General features: G+C 35.8%; 1 protein-coding gene and 1 pseudogene across 5 annotated transcripts in view; one reads left to right on the top strand and one right to left on the bottom strand.

The window, feature by feature from the left end:
* The window catches only part of INPP4B (inositol polyphosphate-4-phosphatase type II B), an 830,572-nt gene that overhangs the window by 251,676 nt on the left and 558,745 nt on the right, over nucleotides 1-20,151 (top strand). The gene's annotated exons all lie outside the window — the stretch shown is intronic.
* LOC122890246 lies at nucleotides 7,061-9,041 on the bottom strand (annotated as a pseudogene).

The following is a 20,151-nucleotide window of genomic DNA, read 5'->3' on the forward strand; positions in this document are numbered from 1 at the left end:
CAAGTCATAACAATAACATGTCGCCTTGATGTGATAGGATGAAAATGATACTTCACCTCCATGGACTTCCTCCCCAAAACCCAATCCAAGCATGAGAAAAACATCAGGCAAATCCCAACACTTTATAGAGTAGGTGACTGGTCTTTTCCCAAACTAATTATCAAAAACAGGGAAAGTCTGAGAAAGTGTCATAGGCAAGAGATATGAAGCCTGAATGCAATAAGGTATACTGAATGAGATTCTGGAATAGAAAGACAGTAGTCTGAACAAAGTGTGAACTTTAATGATGAGAATAATTAATATTGGTTCATTATTGATAACAGTTGCACATACTAACGTAAGATTTAACAATAGTGGAAACAGGAAGGGATATGTGGGAACTCTCTTCACAATCTTAGCAATTTGTCTGTATATCTAAGACTGTTGAAAAATATATTTTTAAAAAGTTTTTTTTTTTTTTTAAACAAAACAAGACTCTTACTCTTCTCTTCATCTATTCTGGTCAGGAAAGGAGAGTACAGAGCATATAGAACAATGAGGGTAAAGGACAGAATGACCACAGGTTTTCAGGCTGAGACAAAAGCTAGAGGTGTGGGATAAAGAGAAGCATTCAACAGACCGAGGTTAAGTGTTAATTTTGATTGAAATATAAATGTTGAATATCTCATGATATAATTGTTAATACCTAAAAAGGATCAGAAAATGCTTTGAGACCTTTCTGAGTTATTCAAGGGAAGTGGGGCTTTGAAAGCTACTTTGAGAAACAAATAATATTGTTTCTTGATTTCTCATCACAAATCCAGTTACTTCAATAAACTTGTTAAATGATATATTTGTCGGATAAAGAAATGCATTCACACACAAACAGGGATTTCAGTTGACTGAGTGGAATCTCACGTGCTATTTGTACATCACTCTCGCCCCTTACAATCACCTCCAGTATTTGTTGGCAGTCATGTATTTACTCAGGGCTTCGTGTCCGGAAACTGGAAAACCTCAACAGGGGTTTTGTTTGAGGTGAGGAAAGAGAGGAGGCAGATGTTTGGAAGGAAAGACGAGACATCTCTTCAGTATTGGGTTGCTTGAATTAGGTGGTCTCCTCTGGAACAAGAGTGGATACTCACAATAAAGACTCTTTTCAGGAGCCTAGGATTCTAGGAGAAAGGTGAGGCATTCTAGCTGGTGGGGTTGTGCATGGTCCTGGTGCAAAGCATATCACAGAATTGGGAAGAAGACTGTTTCCTGACTCTGAAGGAGTCAAGCACTGCTTCAGTAAAAACTGCATCAGCTAACTTGGCAGAGAACAAAAGTGTTCTCGCAACTGCTTCATTCTGCAAGGTGATGGGAAGCCTCCCTTCTAGCAGGGTTTGGGCAGCAGAAGTGTAAGTGGGAGCAGAACAGAAGAGGGAGAATATCTAAAGTTGAGATAAATTGATAGACTCTTTGAGAGGGGTGGATTTTTTTTATCCCCTTAGGCAGGTAGAGTCTCAGATTCATTGTAATTTCAGCCTAAAAATGAATATGGTGGCATTCAGAGGAAAAGACATTGGCAAGGTTAGCTAAAGATACACATACATTTAATTTGATCCTTGGAGGTGAGAGGTGCAATATTATGTTTTTCAGATAAAGAAAATGAGGCCCAGATAGATTCAGATTAAGGCCACACAGCTAACAAACTGGTAAAAGTGAGACTCAAGTGTAGTATTTTTACATCATATTTTTTGCATCATATATGTATAACCCAATATGTATGGTAATTAATCTCCAGTCAGGAGAAATCGTACATTAAACACCAATAGCAAAATGTACAGTAAACAAACTGCCAAGCTTTTAGTATGTTATGACAAACCTTATTCATTTTGGTTTTATAGGGAACTCACGGGGGAAGTTGATTTTTTTCCTGATTTTTGCTTAACAGTCACAGATTAACAAGTATAAAGAATATTAAATAGGGAAGTTGGCCTCCTTCAAGTGGACTGGCCCATGCCCATCTTATGAAGGGTTCTATTTTATACTCACCTTACTATCAAAAGCTTTTACAAAAGAACTCCTTTACTCTTTGGTTAGACCATATTCTTTAGAGATAGATTATACTACTATTAATAGCTAGCACTTTTCCCTTTATGAGTCATTGAATCATTTTGGAACATCTCTACTTCCAGGTGACGTAAATTTCAATTTGCATTTTCCCTCAGCTTCTCCCCACGCCCCACCGCACACAGAGCAAACTATTTTTTGAGCATATTACTTAAAGTTTTATAGACCGCTAGTTACCTGGGTTTCCTTCCACCCACTTGAACAAACCTAACTAAAGCAATTGAAAGTACATGTGCTTCTTTCTCTTCTCATGTGTTTTTTTGTTTCACCTGATAGCATTAACATAGAGTATAGATTCTAAGTCCAGTCTTGGTCCTTTAAAAACTTACTTATAATTTTGTAGCATCTGCTGTTTCCATTCTGTAGCTATCCATGAGTAGATTTATTTTCTTAACCATTAGATAATTATGTTTTCATCAGATTAGGGAAATGATCAGAGAAGGTGTTCAAGACCACTAAGGCCTTACAGTAAGAGCAAATTGGCAGCAGCATGTGTAATGTGTTTGGGAAGAGAATCAACATGGGCCTCATGTGCATGCCAAACTGTTGGGTAATATAGCAGTTGCTGGCTCCCACGATGCACATTTGTAACGTATCTTTATTTTTTTTTAAGTGGCCCTTTTCCTTGGCATGATTAATATTCTTTCATTTAAACATAATTGCAGAAGATGGTGAACCTCTCATGCTAGCCATTATTTCTAGTAATTTCTTAGTAGCATCCTCTTCATTATCCCCAGTCCCTATAGACTCAAGATCAGCTGGAACGGGAATCATATTGTTGCAAGACTCTGGAATAATCTCATACAAAGAACAATATGCCTATACTGTTGTTCAATTTAGAATAATTGTAGTAGCTTCTTTTCCCATCAGGTAATCTGAAGGAAGATTAATTATCAGAAATAATTATTATGGAAAGAATGTAACTCTTATCTATTTCAGTTGTAACCTAAAGTTCACGGAGAATTGTTGTCTGCTGACTTTGAGGATTTTAAAGATAGCATAGTGATCATCTAACAGTAGCTTGGGTAGTCTGTTTTCTTGCCCTTGACTTCCAGTAGGACTTGGGAAGCTGGATCTTAAAGCTATCTGCTATATAGAAATACTTGAATACATTCCTTTGTATGGTACAAAACTTGGAGAAAAACTCCCTAAAGCTGTTAGAGGAATATAAAATATGTCCTTATTTTTTGTCCTCTCAGATTTCATATCCTTTCTTCAAAGAGTAAACAAAAGTATGTTTTTCTAAACCTGACAGATTTTCCTCAGCATTCTTTTCTTTCGTCCTGTTCTTTATACTGAAAATAATGACAAGATATGCCACTTTCTGCCCCTTTCTAGTCCATATTCTGTACTATTTCAGACATATTTCTTCCAAAAATCTTACAGTGATGAAATGAGAGGAAAGAGTCCTGAATTACTCTTTGCTCTAAGGATGAATCCCAAACATATTGTGCAATTACAAACTGTCCTGAAGTGGGGCCAAATGCTATCTAATAATACAAAGTTCCTTCTGTCAATTAATGAATCAGGCCTACTGAACTATGAAACACTACCATCTAATCTGCCCCAGAAGCTGAAATTGTGTGAGAGGTGGGTTACCTGATTTTGACCCAATTAATTTAGTGTGTCTCTCTCTGGTTTAATTTTATCCCACACAATGGTACATATTCCCTTTTCTAAGCCCACCAAATATTTCAGGCATTTTTTTTTTTGAGGGAAAAGAAAATCTAAAGAGAGAAGATTAGATATTCAATACATATATTTGTCTTCTTTTAATATTTGGACACAAAAATGGACCAAATGAGCACATTCTTTGTAACCTGCACTGGATATTTTTTTCTTGGCAGAATCAATACCTCATTTTAACCACAGTTATTGATGAGGTCTTTAAGTCTTAGTATTCCCCAAATAAACTAGATCTCTCAATTAGAGATCCTTAATCAAGAAAAATTTCTAACTACTAGATTATCTTTAGATGCAGGTTTAACAGAGGAAGTAGCAAAGAGAGTAAATAGTATGTTGGGCTTGTTTCATGTTAAGATTGGTAATATTTGCTGCACACAGATTGCATGCCTGAAACCAAGGGCTATGTTATTTAACTCATATAGTCTCTGCAGTAACCTGAAAATGCCATTACCACTTGATACTTTTGAAATTGGGAAGTTGAGTCTGGGTTAACACAGGTAGTCGGTGGCAGAGATGGGGTTGGAACCCAAACATGTCATCCACATCCAGGCTCTTCATGGGACCTGCTTTCTTGACTAGATGCTTGTATGTGTCAGTGACTAGACTCATCAGCAAGACCTGAATTCTTCATTCCATGTCCTGCTACTTTCTGTACTTTACCTTAGGTTCTCAAACAAAGTCTGTTTTGCCTTGTGGGTCTTTGCATTTGCTGGTGTATTGTTGAGAACCACTCTTCTTCACTCTCTTCACTCTTTACATTGATTGTTTACTATCCTTATGGCTTCAAGTAAGGCATCTTCACCTCTGGGAGGCTATCCCTCACCACCCAATATAAAGTAGGTTTCCCCTCCCCTAATTTATGGGCATTCACATTTCACCAACATTCACATTCATAGCTCCTTCCTACCATGTATCGCATTCCACAATTCATGTTGCTTATGTGGTATGTGTTTATCTGCTTGCTTAATTAATGCCTGCCTCCTCACTCTTCATATTCTCTCCTTAAATGATGCTCCATGAATGCAGACACTGTGTAGCTTTGTTTTAGGGACCCTATAAAATGTTAGATAGTTAGAAGAATTAAGGCACATTTTCAATACAATGTCTAACATAGTAGGTTTAGCAAAATTGCAGCGTGTGTGTGCGTGTGTGTGTGTGTGTGTGTCTTTTTGGTAGGGATAAATCACAAAATAAAGGCATGTCTACTTTTCAGTCATAGGAGTCCACAGTCACAAATTCCCCAAGAACATAAAGTTAAGAGGAACAAAATTTCTTTCTGAGAGCTTAAGTTTCACATGAAAGTGTAATGGATTGCAGTCAGAATGGGTAAATCACTTCATAGAGGTAGTAGACAAGTGAGACCCAATTGTAGGCTGAGTGATATTGCAACATTTCTAGAAGACAGCATCTGTTATTGGCTGAATTATGACCCCCCAAATTCATATGTTGAAACCCTCTCCACCAGTACCTCCAAATGTGCCTATGTTTGGAGATAGGGCCATAAAGAAGTGACTAAGTTAAAATGAGTCAGTTACAATGGGACCCAATCCGATCTAATTGGTGCCTTTGTAAGAAGAGGAAATTTGAACACAGAAAGACATGGGGAATGCATTTGCAAAAGGAAAGAACATGTGAGGAAACAGGGAGAATGTGGCCATTTGTAAACCAAGGAGAAAGGTGTTAGGAGAAACCAAACCTCCCAACACCTTGATATTGGACTTCTAGACTCCAGAAGTGTGAGGAAGTAAATTTCTCTTGTTTAAATCTTCCAGTCCATGGTGTTTTGTTAGGTAGCCATAACAAACTCAAACAGTATCTAAGAATCAGAAGAAAGTTGGACGTTCAATGACAAAGAGATAAGACATTAACAAAGGAAAACCTCGTAATTTCCTGTTTAAGTATTGCTCGAGGAAGAAGTTCATGAATTTTGTGTATTCCCATGTTGTTGGAAACATGAGAACAAATAGACTTTTTAAGCTTTTCCCACTTAGTTTCATTGAGAAGTAATTGACATGCCTAACTGCATAAGTCTCAGGTGTCCAACACAATGATTTGATTTACATGTGTTGTGAAATGAGTCCCATAATAGGTTTAGTTAACACATTTCATAACATATAGATACAATAAAAGAAACAAAAAAATTCTCTTTGTGATGAAAGCCCATAAGGTATGCTCTCTTATAAATTTTTTACATATCATACACCAGTGTTAACTATAGTTATCATGTTACACATTATGGGCATAACTTGGAGATACTGCAGGTTCTGCTCCAGACCACCACAATAAAATGAATATCACAATAGGGGTGCCTGGGTGGCTCAGTCGTTAAGCATCTGCCTTTGGCTCAGGTCATGATCTGAGGATCCTGGGATTGAGCCCCACATTGGGCTCCCTGCTTGGTGGGAAGCCTGCTACTCCCTCCTCCACTTCTCCTGCTTGTGTTCCTTCTCTGGCTGTGTCTGTCTGTCAAACCAATAAATAAATAAATATTTTTTAAAAAATTTAAAAAATAGGGGTGCCTGGGTGGCTCAGTGGGTTAAAGCCTCTGCCTTCGGCTCAGGTCATGATCCCAGATTCCTGGGATCAAGCCCCGCATTGGGCTCTCTGCAGAGAAGAGCCCTTCTCTCTCTTGGCCTGCCCCTCTGCCTACTTGTGATCTCTGTCTGTCAAATAAATAAATAAAATCTTTAAAAATTTTAAAAAATAAAATGAGTATCACAATAAAGTGAGTCAAAAAGATTTTTTTTGGTTTCATGATGCATATTAAAGTTATGTTCACATTATACTATACTCTATTAAATGTGCAATAGCATTATGTCTAAAATAAGAATGTATATAACTTAATTAAAAAATACTTTGTTGGGGCACGTGGGTGGCTCAGTTGGCTAAATGTCCCACTCATGATTTTAGCTCAGGTCATGATCTCATGGGTCATGAGATTGAGCCCTGCATCAGGTTCTGCAGTTAGGGGGAATCTACATGAGATTCTCTTCCTCTCCCTCTCCCACTGCCCCACTCCTTGTGTGTGCTCTCTCTGTCTCTCTAAAATAAATAAATTTTTGAAAAATACCATGAGAGACTATGGACTCTGAAAAACAATCTGAGGGGTTTGAAGAGGCGGGGTGTGGGGGGTTGGGGGAACCAGGTGGTGGGTATTAGAGAGGGCATGAATTGCATGGAGCACTGGGTGTGGTGGAAAAATAATGAATACTGTTATGCTGAAAATAAATTTAAAAAATTAATTAAAATATTAAAAAATACTTTGTTACTAAAAATGTTAACCACCATCTGAGCTTTCAGTGAGTCATCTTTTTGCTGGTGGTGGGTCTCGCCTCAATGTTGATGGCTGCTGACAGATCAGGGTCATGGATGCTGAAGCTTGCAGTGGCTGTGGTGATTTCTTAAAGAAAGCAATAAAGTTTGCATACTGATTCCTTTTGTGGAAGAATTCTCTGGGGTATATGATGCTATTTGGTAAGACTTACCCACAGTAGAATTTCTTTCGAAATTGAAATCAGTCCTCTTAAACCCTGTTGCTACTTTATCCATGAAGTTTACATAACAATATTCTACATCTCTTGTTGTCATTTCAACAGTCTTCAGAGCATCTTCACCAGAAGTAGGTTCCTTCTAAAGAAACCCCCTTCTTTGTTTATCCACTGGAAGCAGCTCCTTATCTGTTCAAATTTTGTCATAAGATTTCGGCAATTCAGTCAAATCTTCAGGCTCCTTTCATGATTCTAGTTCTTTCCCTGTTTCCACACATCTGCAGTTACTTCCTCCACTGAAGCCTTAAATCCCTTGAAGTCATCCATGAGGGCTGGAATCATTTTCTTCCAAACTGCTGTTAATGTTGCTATTCTGACCTCTTCCCATGGATGGCAAATGCTCTTAATGACATCTACAATGAGGAATCCTTGCCCAAAGGTTTTCAACTGACTCTTCTCGGATCCATCAGAAGAATCACTATCTACGCTAGCTATGGTTTCATGAAATGTATTTTTTAAATAGTAAGACTTGAAAGTTAAAGTGACTCCTTGACCCATGGGCTCCAGAATGGATGTTGTGTTAATAGCCATGAAAACAACATTAATCTCATTGTACATCATTATCAGAGCTTTTGGCTGTCCAGATGCATTGTCAATAAGCAATAATATTTTGAAAGAATTTCTTTTTTTCTGAGCAGCAGGTCTCAACAGTGAGCTTAAAATATTTAGTGAACCTTATTATAAACATATGCGTTGTCATCCAGGCTTTGCTATTCCATTTGTTGAGCATAGGCAGAGCTGACTTAGCATAATTCAGAAGGGCCCTAGAATTGTCAGGATGGTAAGTGAGCACTGGCTTCAAGTTAAAGTCACTTGCTGTATTAGCTCCTAACAAGGTAGTCAGCCTGTCCTTCGAAGATTTCAAGCTAGACTCTGACTTCTCCTCTCCAGTTAGGAAGTTCTAGATGGCATCTTCTGTCAATACAAGTCTGTTTCATCTATGTTGAAAATCATTTTAGTGGAGCCACCTCCATGAATTATGTTAGCTGGATCTTCTGTGTAACTTGCTGCAGAATCTCATGTTACTTCATCTTGCATTTTTCTGTTACGGAGACAACTTCTTCCTAAACTTCATGACCTGTGTGCTTGGGTGGCTCAGTTCGTTAAGCATCTGCCTTTAGCTCAAGTCATGATCCCCGGGTCATGGGATCAGGAAGCCTGCTTTTTCCTCTCCCTCTGCCTGCCATTCCCCATGCTTGTACCCACTCTCTGCCAAATAAAAAATTAAAAAAAATTAAAAATTAAAAATAAACTTCATGACCTAACCTCTGCCAGCTTCCAACTTTTCTTCTGCAGGTTTTTCACCTCTCTCAGCCTTCAGAGAATTGAAGAGAGTTAGGACCTTGCTCTGGATTAGATTTTAGCATAAGAGAATGTTGAGGCTGGCTTGATCTTTTATCCAGGCCACTCAGACTTTCTCCATATCAGCAATGAGTCTGTTTCACTTTCTTATCATTCATATGGTCACTGCAATAGCACTTTTCATTTATTCACAATGCAGCTATTTGGGGCAAGGAGGCCAAGCTCTCAGCCTTGTCTCAGTCTTTGACATGCCTTTTTTACTAAGCTTAATCATTTCTAGCTTTTTATTTAAAGGGAAAGAGGTGTGTGACCCTTTTTTTCAGTTGAACACTTATCAGACCATTGTGTCTCAGGGAAACTGCTGGATGGTGGGGCAGTCAGAGCACACACAACACTTATTATCTCCATTTTATATGGTCATGGTTCATAGTGCTCCAAAACAATTAAAACTGTAACTTCAAAGATCACAGATCACAGATCATCATAACAAATATAATAGTAATGGGAAAGTTTGAAATATTTGGAGAATTATCAAAATGTTACAATGAGAGAAAGTAAGCAAATACTTTTGGAAAAAAACGGAAAAACAAACAAACAAAAAACCATGGTTTCAATAGATTTATTCCATGCAGGATTGGTACAAACCTTCAATTTGTAAAAAGTGCAGTGATCTAGGAAGTTCAATAAAGTGAAGCACAATAAATGAGATGTGCCAGTATGACAACTTTTATATCCATGTATGTATCGGTGGACACTTAGGTTGTTTCCATGTGTTGGTGATTGTAAATAACACTGCTATGAACATGGGGGTGCAGGTATCTTTTTGAGCTAGAATCTTGTTTCCTCTGAATATGTTCCTAGAAGAGGTATTGTTGGATCAAATGGTAGCTTTGTTAATTTTTTAAGGACCCTCCGTATTGTTTTTCATATTAGCTGTGTCAATCTCACCATCAGTGCACAAGTGTTCTTTTTCTTCACATCCGTGCCAGGATTTATTATCTCTTACCTTTTATATGATGACCATTCTCACAGGCACGGTGTGATATCTCATTGTATTTTTTATTTTGCCTTTATCTAATGCCAAGTGACCTTGAGCATCTTTTTATTTACCTGTTGGCCATTTGTTCATTTTCTTTAGAAAAATGTCCATTCAGGTCCTTTGCCTATTTTTAATTGGATTATTTAGGTTTTCTTGTTTTTGGTTTTGTTGTTGTTGTTGTTGTCATTGGCCATTGCGTTGCAGGAGTTCTTTGTATACTCAAGATATTACCCTTTATCAGATATATCTTTCAAATATTTCTTCTCAGTCCATAGGTTCTTTTCACTTCGTTAATGGTTTCTTTTGCTGTGCAGAAGCCTTTTAGTTTACTATAGTCTCTCTTGTGTATATTTGATTTTGTTGTTTGTGCTTTAGATGTGATTTCTAAAAAATAGTTACCAAGACTCATGTCAAAGAGCTTTCTTTCTATGTTTTTTCTAGGAGTTTCATGGTTTTAGGTCTTACATTTAAGTCTTTAACCCATTTTGAGTTCATTTTTGTGAGTGGTATAAGATACGGATCAAGTTTTGGTTTTTTACATATGAATATCCAGTTTTCTCAGAAAAAAATGGATAAGATGAAAGAAGAGAATGTGTTTTCCTTATTGAGTATTCATGGTTCTCTTGTCAAATATTAGTTGACTGTATATGCTTGGGTGTATTTCTGGGCTCTTGATTCTGTTCCATTGGTTTCCATTGGTGTATTTGTCTGTTTTTATGACTGTACCATGGTGTTTAAATTTAACTTCTGTAACTTTCTAGTGTAGCTTGAAATCAGAAAATGTGATGGCTTCTGCTTCGTTCTTCTTTCTCAGGATTTCTTTCACGGTCTTTTGTGGTTACATTAAAATTTTAGGAATTTTAATAATATTATAAATAAATAAAAAAATTTTATTTTTTCTACTTTGGTAAAAAAATGCTATTGAAATCTACAGAGACTACATTGAATCTATAGATGACTTGGTAGTATTGAAATGTTGACAATATTCACTTCTAATCATTAAACACAGGATATATTTCCACTTACATGTGTCTTCTTCAATTTCTTCCATCAACATTTTGTACTTTTCAAAATAAAGATCCTTTACCCCTTTGGTTAAATTATTCGTAAGTATTTTTGTTTTGTTTTGTTTTTAATGCTATTGTAAGTAGGATTGATGCCTTTATTTCTTTTCCAGAAAATTTACTGTTGAGGTATAGAAATGCTACTGATTTTTGAATATTAATTTTATACCCTGCAACTTAACTGAATTTATCAATTATTTCTAGCAGTTTTTTGTTGTAACAAAAGTTATACAAAGTCATGACATCTGCAAATACAAAAAATTTTATTTCTTCCTTTCCAATTATGATTTTGTTTACTTATTATTCTTTTTATTTCTTTATCTTGCTGGATTGCTATAGCTAGGCCTTCTAGTATTATGTTAAATAGGCATCATAAGAATATACATCCTCTCTTATTCTGATCTTAGAGGAAAACTTTCAACCTTTCCACCATTTAGTATAATGTTAACTGTGAGCTTGTCAGATATAGCCTTTATAATTTTGAGATATATTCCTTCTATGTCTAATTTGTCAAGTGTTTTTTATCATAAATGAACATCAAATTTTGTCAAATTCTTTCTCTGAATTAAGATGATAATGTGATTCTTTTCTTTCATTCTGTTAATGTGATGCATCACATTGGTTGATTTACATATGTTGAATCATCCTTGCATCTCTTCTACTTGATCTTAGTGAATGATCCTTTTTTAACGTGTTGCTGAATTGGGTGTGCTAGTATTTTGTTGAAAATTTCTGCATCTATGTTTATCAGGGATAGCGACCTGTAGTTTTCTTTTCCGGTAGGGCCCTTATTTTGGCTTTGGTATCAGGATAATGCTGGTTTTGTGAAATGAGTTTGGGAGTGTTCCCTCCTTTTCCATTTTCTAGAAGAGTTTGAGAAGTATTGGTGTAAATTCTTTAAATTCTTTGTAAAATTCACCAGTGAAGCCATCTAGCCCTAGGTTCTTCTTCATTGACAGATTTTTTATTCAATCTCCTTATTCATAATTGGCCTACTCAGATTTTCTACATCTTTCTATTTAAATCTTGGTAGGTTGTGTGTTTCTAAGAATTTTTCCATTTCTTCCAAATTTTCCCATTTTTTGGCAATAGTTGTTCATAGGAACCTTTATGATCCTTTGTGTTTCTGTGATATCAGTTGTGATGTCCCCTTTCATTTATAATTTTGTTGATTTTGGTCTTCTCTATTTTTCCCTTAAAGAGTCAAGCTAAGGGTTTGCCAATTTTGTTCATCTTTTCAAAAACAAACTTTTAGTTTGGTTAACCTTGATTTTCTATTTTTCCTTTTGTCAATCTATTCTTTTTCTGTTCTCCATTTTATTTATTTCTGTTCTACCCTTTGTCATTTCCTTTTTTCTGCTAACATTGGGTTCAGTTTTTATTTTATTTTATTTTATTTTATTTTATCTCCATAAGGCATAGAGTTAGCTTGTTTATTTGGGATCTTTCTTGTTTCATGATGTAAATATTTATTGCTATAATCTTCTTTCTTCAAACCTTTTTTACTATATCCCATAAGTTCTGGTGTGTTATGTTTCCATTTTCATTTGTCTCAAGAAAATTTTTTTTATTTCCCTTTTTAAAAGATTTTATTTATTTATTTGAGTAAGAGAAATAGAGAGAGAGCATAAACAGGAGGGAGAGACAGAGGAAGAGGAAAAAGCCAGTTACCCACTGAGCCAGGAGCCAGTTACAGTGCTGGATCTCCAAACCCAGGGATCATGACCTGAGCTGAAGGCAGACATTTAACTGACTGAGCTACCCAGGTGTCCCTTATTTCCCCTTGAATTTCTTCTTTAATCCACCAATTTTTCGGGAGATTGTTGCTTAATTTCTTCTGTCCATTAATTTTTCATTTTTTCTTCTTGTTACTGATTTCTTGTTTCTTGCTATTGTGATCAGAGAAGATACTTGCTATGATTTTAATCTTGGTTTTGTTAAAATGTGTTTTGTGGCCTAACATATCATCTATCCTAGAAAATGCTCTATGTGTACTTGCAAAGAATGTCTATTCTACTGCTGTTGTATAGAATATTCTGCATATATCTGTTAGGCCCATTTGGTCTATAATGTTGTCCAAATCCATTCTTTTCCTTATTCATTCTCTGTCTGGATGATCTACCCATTGTTGAGAGTGGGGTATGAAAGTCCCAAACTGTTCTTGAAATTACTATTTATTTCTGCTTTTAGTTCTGTTTTTTGTTTTATGGCTTTGGATTTTTGCTTTATATATTTAGATAATAAACCCAATGTTGGGTACATAAATTTTATAGTCCTTATATCCCCTTGATGGATTAGCCTTTTTATCATTATATAATTATCTTCTTTGTGTCTTTTCTTTTTTTTTTTTTTAAGAATTATTTATTTTAGAAAGAGTGCAGGGTGCAGGGGCAGTGGGGGGGGGAGTGAAGGAAGAAAAAAAGGGAAATAGAGATTCTCAAGCAGACCACATGGGGCTCCATCTCACAACACTGAAATCATGACCTGAGCTGAAATCAAGAGTCAATTGCTAACCCAACTGAGCCACGGAGGTGCCCCTCTCTTTACTATTTTTAGTATAGAGTCTATTTTGTCTGATAGAAATATAGCTACCCCTGCTTTCATTTTTGTATTGTTCTTTGTTTTGGTTACCATTTACTTGAAACATCTTTTTCCATCCCTTTATTTTCAGGCTAAGTACTCTTTAAGTCTAAAGTATTTCTCTTGTAGGCAACGTATAATTATATCTTGTATTTTTATCCATTTAGCCCTTCCACATCTTTTTATTAGAGAATTCAATCCATTTTCATTTAAGGTAATTATTGTTAGGTAAGGACTTACTATTGCCATTTTGTTAATTGTTTTTGGTTGTTTTGTAGATTCTTTGTTCTTTTTTCTTATTGGGATGTCTCTTTTAAAGGCAAACACACTTTTAGGTGGCCCTTGTGATCCCCAACTGCTAGTTTCACTCTTGTGATATTTTTTTACCCTAGAGTGTGGGTGGAACTTGTGGCTTGTTTCTAACCAATAGAAGATGGAAGAGATAATAGAATATTCATAATTGCATGTATGTAGCATGTTATATAACATTGTATGTTTGTTAAATAAGATTTTAGCATTCATTTTGCTGGAGTCTCTTTTGGTAGCTTTGAGATATTAATGAGCTATGTTGGAAAACCCCATTTGACAGGGAAGTGCAGGTGACCTCTAGGAACCAAGAGTAGCCTCTGGCCAACTATCAACAAAATACTGAAGTTCTCACTTCTCTGCTGAAGCACTGAATTTCACAAGAAACCAAATTCTGCCAATAACTTTAGTGAGCTTGGATATAGATCTTTCCCCAGTCAAGCTTCACATGAAACGAAAATCCTGGCTAATTTCTTCACTGCAGCCTTGTCAGATCCTAAACAGAGGACCCAGATAAGATGTGGTGATATTGTTACACAGCAAAAGATAGTGACATACTTGGTTTCCAAATAGGCTTCTTTATAGGGAAATAAATTACTGTTTAAACCAAAGTTAAATAATCTACTTTATATGATAGTGATTTTTTATTATAAATATGTAATTAAACATTCTGCATATTATTTTGCTCACATATCTATTTGCTTACTAAAAAAAATTTGTGTTAGTCATGTTGTAATTATTGTTGTTCATATGTCCACTACTGTTCTTGTAGATTACTAGATTGCCCTAAGCTTAGTGGTTATAAGTCGGCTACTGAGAGGTAGATCTATTCTTCATGGAATGACAAAACATGACTTCATTCATATAAATACTACTTTGAATGGCTTCTGTGGAGACTGCCACTGACCTTCTGAATGAACCTCCTGTCTTTACCACCAAGTACTGAGAGAACTTTATTATACTGATAGTTCTCTATCTATATTTACATGTTTTACATCTTTAAACATAAATGCTTGTATATCCCTGGTGTTCCAACCTGCAGAGGAAAAACATTTCTCTGGGTGGGTGTTTTAAAGTTGGCTATCGTTGACTGTGATTTGGTCATTCAAATTAAAATGACCAAAAGTGGGGCTCTTAGATCAGCCAAGCATTCCTATAACGGGATAGTTAAAATCGTTGTCTAAGTTCAGTGCATTGGCTAGTTTATAGATAAGTAATTCAAATGATTACTTCTATGAAGTTGTTTCTTGGATCCTCAAAATCTAGGAGGACTTTATAGTTAGTTAGTGATAAACAGGGCCAAGAAATATAAAACACCTTTTTTTCCCTATATACTCTGCTTTCTTTTTTTGTGAGAAATTAAAGGAGAAAATATAAAAACTAAGTATTAAATGCAATTTATGTTATCATAACACTAAGTATTGTATTGTATTTGTAACACCAAGTATTACTTAATAATTTGCATTATTGTAACTAAGTAACACTATGCTACTCAAGTCTTAGAGTATTGATGGAGTACCTATGATGTATAAGGCTCTGTTTTGTACTCTAGGACACACACACAAGTAAGTGAAATGCAGCTGCTGGTCAACAATGAAGACACAAAGAAAGGGACACATTTCTTACTATGCTCTATATACATGCTCCACTAGAAGTATTCTAAACAATTTTTAATTTTTCATACAAGCACACATTCTCTTATCTCCTCTGTGTCTTTGCACTTGTTTTTCCCCAAACATTGTCTTGGCTAGCTTTTGTTCATTCATCAAAACAAGCTCAGGTGGTCTTTCCTGTGGAATATTTTCCCTGACCATTCTTTTGACTACAACTAGATTAAGTATCATATTCCATACCTTCAATCACCAAGGGATATATATTTATACTGCCACACCACTTTGTATGCTCCATTGTAGTTTCTCCTTTTCTTCTCTCTCTGTTCCTACACTATCATTTTTCTCTCTATTACAAATAGTAAAATTTTCATAAAATTCTGCTCACAGACCCCACACACCCCACACACATATCTGTGTTTGTGTATGTATAGTATATAGAGTATATGTGCATATATGCATAAAGGTATACAAATGCATACATTTATTAAATATCTTACAGATATAAAGGTGGCACATAATTTAAAAATAATAAAATATGTGATATATTATTAAATTCCACACAGCCATTGATTCTGAAATAATGTTTTCATTGATTTTTGCACAATTTTTGTGCCCATGCCAACATATGGTTATCTATGCTGTTGCCATTTTTGGGGCTATTAAACACTTTTAAGTTTAATTTGCATGATTAACATTTTATCTGTGGCCTCTTTAATTCCAGATAATTGATAAAACAACAGGTTCAGTCTTGATTTGTAGTGCTCTCTGTTATTCTTGGTGAAAATGCTCCTATCATGGCCAGTTTCACGTACTAACATGAGCTCTCTGCAAAGTTAGAAAGAGGTGCTCTGTAGCTCAATTTATGGCTTTTCTACCATATAGTTATAATCAAGCTATGTGAGCCCAAACAGTAAAATCTCCTAAATTAATTAGGAGTAATGAGTTCTGAGTATTCCTTTTTTGTTTCTAATATAATTTATTAAATTATAAGTTTACATAATATACTTTTTTAAAATCGTGGCTATGTTTAATAGCTGACAAATTTCCTGAAAATATAACTATCAACTCTAGTGAGCTAGCTCAAATTGAGGCCAAATGGGATAAATCTTATAGTAAAAGTTCAGAAATTGTGTTTAGAAAGCCCAGAGAGGGTAGAAATTAATTTTTGGTAGAGCATTTAAGAGAAAAATTAAAGTTATCACTATCTCATGGACATTTCTTCTACATTTTCATGTTTGGTTCATAAAACATTTTCATATTTATAATACCATTTATAATAGACCTCATTATAAATACCCATGATACTGAAAGATCCAGGATCAGAAATCCCTTTTATACATGAACAAAGCAAAATTTGGGGATTTTAAGTTATTTGTTGCAGGTTGCTTTTATGTCTTACTCTATTCTAATCTCTGTGGACAACGTAAAATCGCATAACCTAATTCCTGTCTTATAAGAGTTTTTCTGTTTGTCAAGGGAAACACATAAGAAGAGGGAGCAGAAAGTAATTCATGGAGTCATGAGTTAAGATGGAACTGACTGTATTAAGAAAGACAGGTTGGCATGTGATTGTCAGCAGCAGACTGTTGAAGTGTGAGTCCCAGCTCTGGCATTTACTAGTCATCTGAACTTTGGCAAGTTATGTTAGTCTTCAGTGCTGCCTTTCCTTATCCGTAAAATGGGCGTCATATTAGTACCCATTCTAGACCTGAGTTTGCTCTGTGTGTGTGTGTGTGTGTGTGTGTGTGGTGTAGAATAGGTCCCTGAGCTTGAAAAACATTGGCCTTTTCCAATATTATCCTTATTATAAATCATTTATGTCTTTTTAAATAAAATACTTACAAATAGCAAGACTCTCACGACAGAAAATATAGCACATTCTGCCAGTGCTCAGGCAGTCCCTCTCTGTTACATTTGAATTTTTCCTTGTATCTAAAATTCCAGGTTTGGACTTGATTCCATTGTAGCAGTTGTGGAGGAGGAAGTGATATGTTGCAGTGTAAACCCTTGAGTGTGATTGTAAACTACAAATGCTGCTTTTGGTTTAAAACCCTTAGGTTGAACCACCAGAGTGAGAAAGGGTGATGGGAATGATAGAGATTGGGTGAATGGGTCCTAAAAGTGACTTTTGTATCTTTCCCTTGGTGACATAATTTATGAATTATTTTTAAAGCTTTGGTATTTCTGCTTTAACTTATCTATAACTATTATCTTTAGATTTATCTCTATTTTATCTTTTGATATATTATTCTTATTTGGTTTCTCTTGTACAATTAAGAAAGTTAGAGGCATATATCAGAGAAAACTGTTGGTCATAATGTAGAAGTCCATGCTTAAGATCTTGATAGTTTGTATACTGTCATGGTAAAAGACAGCTTTTTATAAAAATTTATTTATTTCCATTATAAGAGCAGCTTATTTTGGGGGTTAGGAGATGACATTTCCAAAAAGTAAACACTTTTTTCTGCCTTTTACTATTCTGGATAATTCCACCTCTAGAATGTAGTTCTAATTGGTGAAGAGTTTTTGCCTGCCTTGCTTACTGCTATAGCTTCAGCACTAAGTAAGTGCCTGGTGCATATCAGAAGCTCAGTAAATATTTGTTAGGTAAACAAATTAGTCCCACCTGGGTACTGAGTGGAAATGTAACTGTATTACATGTGGACTATTGGGAAACCACAAATGATATCCAGCCTAGTTAAAAAGCATTAGCGTGCCCACTCTACAACTCAGTGGATTTGTAACAGCTATGAAAGGGCACAGTCAGGGATTAAATCTCTTAAATGTAACCTGGGCACATGCAATGTGTAATTTTTCATCCAGCACCTTGAATTATTTGAGCCACTAGGCAGTTGATATACATAGTAGTAACCACAGGGTCAAGGGTGTAATGATAGAGCACAATTATCATAAGCTTCATTTTTGTGACAAGTATTGAATACGTCATGTTTGTACTAGTTCTGTTTTCATGCCAGATTTTCCAGGAAGATCTATGTTGAAGCAGGCTTGAGTCCGAGGTAGATGATAGTTGCTAATAATAGTAATACTTGAGTGCTTTCAATATGCCATCTCTGTCCTAAGCATTGTACACTCGCTTTTTCTCTTAATACTGACAAAGACTTTGTGCATTGTGTATTCTGAACATTCTGCCTTCTTGATAAGGAAATAGGAACTAGGGGTGTTTGTGTTTTGTTATATGTTTATGTCATTCTTTGTTTCTGTGGAACTTTTGAATTCATAATATAGCAGCAATAGAAACATCAGAAAGAAAGTGAGGTGTGGTAGAAAAGTAGATGGTTGGTTGAAAACTTTGGTTTAGTTATTTAATCTTTGTCATCTCACAACCTACTCTGGGCCCAGTAGTCTCATCTGTTAAATAGAGTAGGTCTTAAAAAAACGTTGCTATGGTTCTTGTTTTGATTTTCTCCTTGAATGAATCCATCGATTGTTTCTGTCCAATAGGAACTCTTTTTCTCCTTTTTTCCTTATCTTTCTTTCTTTCTTCCTTCTTCTTCTTTTTTTTTTTTTCTTTTTATTTGGCCTCTCATCAGGATTCTGCTAAACTATGGGTCAAATGGGATTTGGGGCTGAATGGAGAGCCAAAATGATGTGGCTAACACTTCCTAAGGGAAACCATATTCCACAGTAAATTTCTCTTCCTGTGACCCCTCTCAGAGTTAAAGTTATTTCAGCCCAATTAAGGATTAACAAGGTTTTTGTTGGATAGTTTGAGGCTCTCAGTGCTAGCTAACTGTCATTAAGGGAGTCTGTGTTCCATTTGCTACTAAATCTACATATTCATTCATTCATTCATTCTTTCAGTCAGCCTGCAATGTAATATTTAATGAAGTCTGCCTATTTGAACTCAGGGCCATAGTGGCTCACAATGAGTGTCACTTTCCTTATGTGCACTATGCCACTGAAAGTAGGGCATTGTGTATAAACAAACAAACAAACAAAAAAAGTGTATTAAGCGCTAAATGAGAAGCCTGTACTAGTTACTGTGAGGATATGAGAAAGCTTGAAGAATTTATCAATGAGAGGATATTTGAGTTGAATCCTGACAATTTTGAAAAGTACTCTCTTGATAAGTTGGAGATTTTCTGTCCCCAGTGACAGCACAACAGAAAATGACAGGAGAACATGGTACCTCAGGGGATATTCTCATTCTCTAAGCTTCAAGTAATTTTATCCAGTCAGGGTAAGGCTGAAAGACAGCGTTGAATGTCAGGAGTGCCTGCTCATAATGTCCACCTAAGAGATGAAAAATAACCACAGGGGTCTCACGGAAGAGAGATCATACTAGGCTGGTGGCAAGTGGGAAAGCTTCGAGGAAGGGTGGGGTATGAACTGGAGCTGAAGTAAATGAAAGGCTAACAGAGTCTAGGTCAGGAAACACAGAAAATCAGAAGGATGAATATTCCAAGCTGGGAAATACAGAGTTCAGGGAGAGAACCAGCTCTCCAGATAAAAGTTGAGGGACAGTGAGATGAGAAAGTTTAGCTGTAAACAGCTAGATCTAATGTTGGAAATGGGTGAGTTCCAATTTTATAATTTCAGTCATATAAACTCAGTCATGTCTCCTAATACCTCTGAATTTTACTTTAGTCACCTGTAAGATAGGGATAATACCACTTTCCCTACCTGTTTAAAATAACCAGTTGAAATTATACATATAAAGGTATTCTGTAAATTGTAGAATTCTGTGCAAATAAATAAGTACATGCATAGCCAACAAGTTCTAAGTAAAAAGACATGAGAAAATTGGAGAATGCAGATTGTCAGTATAATTCAAGATGGGTTTGATGGGGAGAAGATTAACGTCAAGAGAGCTGTTGGCGATGGCACTGGTCCACATGAGAGACTCTAGTCAGAAATCATTCGTGGCTTTCTTGAGCTAAACTTGATAGACGTGA

Source organism: Neovison vison, chromosome 11 (assembly GCF_020171115.1).
Source record: "Neovison vison isolate M4711 chromosome 11, ASM_NN_V1, whole genome shotgun sequence".
Classification (NCBI taxonomy): domain Eukaryota; kingdom Metazoa; phylum Chordata; class Mammalia; order Carnivora; family Mustelidae; genus Neogale; species Neogale vison.